Raw genomic sequence first — 6,024 nt, 5'->3', positions numbered from 1 at the left:
CTCTCTCTCTCTCTCTCTCTCTCTCTCTCTCTCTGTGGACATGATATCCTCAAGCAGCTCTGAGGTTAGCCGTCCCTCCTCTCCTACAGAAGTAGTAGTAATATTATCATTAGCAATCCCAACCATATATTCTTTCTTGATGCATCACCATTTCTGTTACTGATATAAATCCATTTTTGTTTTCATTTTGCAGAGAGAGAAATTGGTATACCAAAATCTTGAACTCAGAAAGAAGCATAAGTAGAATAGAAATGAACACACACACACACACACGCCAGAGAGGGACAGCAGGGTGAGACAACCCATGAGGAAGGACCACAGAACGAGAAAAGCGGCGAAGAAGTGAGTTTTTTTAATCTTTTCTCTTCTCGTCTCTTCTTTTCTCTTCTCTTATTTTATCTTCATCTCTTATTATATGATTTCATTTTATCTTATCTTATTTGATTTTCTTCTTCTTTTTTTACTTTAACTTTTCTTTCTAATGATAATTAAAATGTTATGAAAACTAGGAATAGGAAATTTAGCTATCCTGATATTCATTTACTGCTGAATTACTCACGCAATCACACATGCGCACACACACACACACACACATACACACACACATACACACACACACACACACACACACACACACACACATGTACTCGCACACACACGCACGCACGCACACGCACATGCATTCACACACACACACACAAACACACACACACACACAAACACACACACACATACACATACACACACACACACACACACACACACACATGCACCTAAAAATGATAATAATGATTTTTTTATTTCTTTTTAGCATTGTTGCCCGCTCTGAAGTCTCTGCCAGCCACCAGCCAGCTCTGTAGGCCATCAGAAGAGAAACATCAGGACTTCTGGTTGTCTCCCAGGACTCCATCCCTTCCCCATGCACTCACTCCCCCATGAGGAAGGACCACAGGGAGATGACACCCCATGAGGGACCACAGGGAGATGACACCCCATGAGGAAGGACCACAGGGAGATGACAGCAGCAAAATTCCATTACCCTTTTCAGAAGCTCTAACCACTCAGGCGAGCGTTCTTTTGGTTCTCTCTTTAACCCATCATCTTTCCGGGGTGTAGCTTTTGATTTTGATGATGCCTGTGTGGCATTTTCTGCTGTGGTCTTTGGTGCAGAATTTGGCTTTGGGCTTTCGCTCGAGCCCTTTTCAGGGCTTGACTGCGTTGCACTTGGTGCAGCTTCCACCCATCGTTGACCAAGGAATAAATTATAGAACACAAATCTATATGTTTAGGATAAAATGTTTTTATAAATCAATTTATTTAGGATAGACCAAATAAAAATGTATGTGTTCTAGAAATCTTATTTAGAGGAGGTTAGGATTTTTGTTTTTAGCATTGTATATTTTCGTAAGAAAACGGACTTGATTATGTGTGATCACATAATTTTTACAAATCTATTTAGGATAGAGCAAATATTTTTTTTTTTTTAGTATAACTCATAGAAAACACAAATCTATATGTTTAGAATAAAATATTTTTACAAATCTATTTATTTAGGATAGAGCAAATAAAAATGTGTATGTGTGTGTTATAAGTTTTTTGTTAATAGGAGGATAGTATTTTTATTATTAGCATTGTATAATTTCTTAAGATAACGGACTTGATTATGTAGCCATTCTCTCTCCTGTCCTCTCCCTCCCTCCCTCCACTCCCTCCCTCCACTCCCTGTTTTTTGATATGGCTATTCTCTTTCCTGTCCTCTCCTTTTCCTTCTCTTCTCTTTCCTTCCCTCTCCATCTCCCTCTCCCTCTCTCTACTTCCCTCTCCTTCTCTCCCTCTCCTGTTTTATTGTTGCATACTTATAAAACCATTCAAACCATTATAAAACCTTCAATATAAAGTTAGTTTATGTAAAATGTGATTATGTAAATTGGTCAAGGACGGTTTAATGCTCATGTACAAAAACATTATATTTTGAAAATAAAGATTAAACTTGAGTCATCGAGTTTGAAACACCAGTGCTTGAGCATATTTTAAGAAAATGTATTGCAAGGAACTAGCAAATTAATATATTATAACAGATGATTGCACAAGAATTACTTATACCACATAAGAATGAATAAAATCAGAAAGATAAAAACGATAAATCTAGAACTATTACATAGATACAAAAATAAATTAAGAAAATAAAACAAATTTTTCAGACAAAACTGAAGATTACAAAAATAGTATTTTCTCTTAATATAGAATACTGAGCTAAGACTTCAAAAAAGAGTTAAAGTAAGAAAACAGAACACTGCTAAGAAAATACAACGGATATATATTATTTCAGTACAGATGCTAGTAATGGCACGTTGCAGTTACGATATTTGTTAGTCGAAAACTAGGGAACGTTTTGTATTTCCCTAAAAGGGTGTGTTCATTCGAACAAGTCATATATATATATATATATAATATATATATATATATATATATATATATATATATATATATATATATATATATATATATATATATATACATATATATATTTTTTTTATGCAGTGTTGCATAAGCTATTTGGTTCGGATAGTGTCTGAAACCTGCATTAAAAATCACCAAAAATAAGTCTTACGCAAAACGGCACTACTGTAAAGAGCAAGAAAAACAAGCACTGGGCATTCTTAACATCGGATATTATACGAATGAATACACAGGAACAGTACATATTTTGATTTGGCAATCGCACTCACTTGCTAAAAGCGCACATAAATATATACTGGTTTCTAAAGTTTGTAACATATCCAGAATACTTTACGTGTTTATGTGCCACATGCCAACGAATTTTCGTATCTGAGTGGAGTCGTATTTATGATATTAAAACATATACAGAGAGAGAGAGAGTGAGAGAGGGAGAAAGAGTGAGAGAGAGAGTGTGTGTGAAAGCGGGGGAGAGAGAGAGAGGCAGAGAGAGCGAGAGCACTATATATGTGCGCACGGTCCCCGCTCTCTTACTTGTGCTTGTAATTACTATAAAAGGAGAAAGGGCTAATCGGTGTCATCGAAAGGTAAGTGTTTAGCAAGAAGAAACAGTCCAGTATTGTATTCGTGATATCACAGGTAATACGTTTATGCACAGTTGGCCTAATACAAAATCAGTACATGCATTTTATCCGGTATGTATCTATGTATATATACTTGTGTACATTCATATAAATATATATACATATATATATATATATACTATATATATATATATATATATATTTATATATATATATATATATATATTATATAGTATATATATATATACATATATATTTATATGGATATATATATGATATAATATATATATACATTTATATATATAATATATATATATATATATATACAATATATATATGTATATGTATGTATGTATATATACATGTGTTATATTATATAATATATATAATAAATGAATATACATATATATATATATAAATTATATAAATATATATATACATATATATATAAATATATTTATATATATATATATACATATATATAAATATATGTGTGTGTGTGTATGTATGTATATATGTGTGTGAGTATGTAAATATATATTTATATACATATTCATATACATATATATATATATATATATATGTATATATATATATATATATAATATATATATGTGTGTGTTTGTGTATATGTATGTGTGTATTTATATATGTATATATGTATATATATATATATATATATATATATATATATATATATATATATATAATATATATGTGTGTGTTGTGTGTGTGTGTGTGTGTGTGTATGTGTGTTATGTATATATATGTATATTATATATATATATATATATATATATATATAATATATATATATTTACATATATTAATATATATATATATATATATATCTATATATATATATATGTATATATATATGTATTATACATACACAGACACACACACACATATGTACATGTGTATGTATGTATGTATATTTGCTAAGTTGGATGATTTTAAAGCTCTAACAGCTTAACTATGCGCCTGAATCTTAACCATGTTATTGTTATATTACCCTTTTTATTCACTCAACCTGTCAAAAATTATGAATGCTCGTCGAACAACAGGTATTTCACAAAGTGTATTGGTTGCCATTCATTTTTTTTTTACAAATAAACATTAGTATGTTTTTTTTTCTTCTTCTTTTTCTTTTTCTCTTTTTTTTTTTCTTCTTCTTTTTCGTAATTTATCGCTTCTTAGACCTCGTCCGGACGGAGCGAGCTTTGCTCTGCAAGCTTAGTTTCAATGCGACGTCAAAAGCGGAGAAACCATTGGTAAATCTTCGCAATGAACCTTCATAATCCCGAAGTTTGCCCGCGGTCTCTTAATTTCTGACAAAGTTTACCAAACAAAAGCTCGCTCGTCCACCCAACTCTCTCTTGTCTCTTCCCTCTACCTTCTCCCATTCCTTCTTCCCCACCCTGAGTTACTCTTATCCTTACGTAGTATTAATTAGTTCATTGATTAATTAATTAATTAATTATTAGTAGTAAGAATGCGCTCCATTATCTGGCAACACGTGAAAGGGGAATGTCTACGTGGTAAAGTGTTTTGTAATGCTTTGAATTTATTGTAGTTCTATCTTATCCTCTTACGTGCAATAACTATTTGGTTATAATAAAAGATATTGTAATCCGTTTAGATACACGTGTTTCACATTTATCTGATCGTAATAGTTAATTAGGAGTCAATATCTATATGTAATTCACTCACGTACAAATCCAAACGTACCAACTGCTAGACTCCTACTGGCTGAAATACGTGTTCCCGTTTCGTATGTGGCTGACAGTATTTAGTTTCTTAGCTAGGCATTATTATAGCATGAATGCAACATCACCATGGGTCATTTCTCTCATAAGCAATGTGCAACCACAATCCGTGCACTGTAATAACGTTACATCGCTGGTGAATTCGTCTATGCACCGTAACCCAATGCATCATTGCCCTTTTGCATTCTAACACTAATGTACTATAATGTAATTATATCGTAATCCAATATATTATAAGTCCAGAATACCATAACTAGCTGTTTTATATAACAGATAGGCCTACACTATCATAACACCACATGCCGACAAAACACCATAACGCAATATATCGCAAGTCCGATTGAGAAGAGGTATGAATGAATTTTAAAAGATAATGTAATTTCTATGCTTCGATTATATCTTTATTAGAATGACCAGTAATTCTGAAATATCCAGTGGTGCTTTCGGGAAATTTCAGTTAGAGGGCAAAACGCGGTGCGTGTGTTTGCGTGCGTGCGTGCGTGCGTGTGTGTGTGTGTGTGTGTGTGTGTGTGTGTGTGTGTGTGTGCGTGTGTGTGTTTGCGTGCGTGCGTGCGTGTGTGTGTTAAAAATAGGAAAAAGTAAATAGATAAGATTTTGGTTCATGATTTAAACAATTTCTATGCTAAAATAAGACAAAAACACCTTCGCCGAATCACACAAAAGGACAAATGAGATTTGACTCGATCCTGCCGCTAGAGCGGCTAGATGAACACAAAAAAAAAAAACATTGATATTTGGATTGTGTAAAAGGCCCCAAGGCTTGTTGGCTTTTTTTTTTTTTTTCTTCTTCTTCTTCTTCTTCTTCTTTTCTTTTTTCATGACTAAGACCTTGTAACTCATGTCACCCGATATCCGTAACTATATCAACACATATAGTAATATGAACATTAATATGAATATAACAAAAACCTAGATGCTAAAATAACGAATCCAAGTCATAGGCCTATGCAGTAAAAAACACTAAATATAACAGATCGCAATATCAGTGAGATGATTCGAAAAAAAAACGGAACGAAATATTATCGCATAATTCAGAGGGATGCTTGCAAGACCATGGTGCAATAACTCACCATGCAACGGAATGCCGCGTTAGTGCAAACGGCGCCTCCATTACATGCAATCGCAATAAGCTCGGCGACACCTTCGCATTTTTAAAGGGATTATTTGATAACATGTTGGCTTTACAAAAGTAC

The sequence above is a fragment of the Penaeus japonicus genome, unplaced genomic scaffold (genome assembly GCF_977035675.1).
Source record: "Penaeus japonicus unplaced genomic scaffold, GWHDUDI00000001_assembly GWHDUDI00000003, whole genome shotgun sequence".
Lineage (NCBI taxonomy): Eukaryota > Metazoa > Arthropoda > Malacostraca > Decapoda > Penaeidae > Penaeus > Penaeus japonicus.
The sequence above is the reverse complement of the archived record's forward strand: the minus strand, read 5'-3'. Positions refer to the sequence as shown.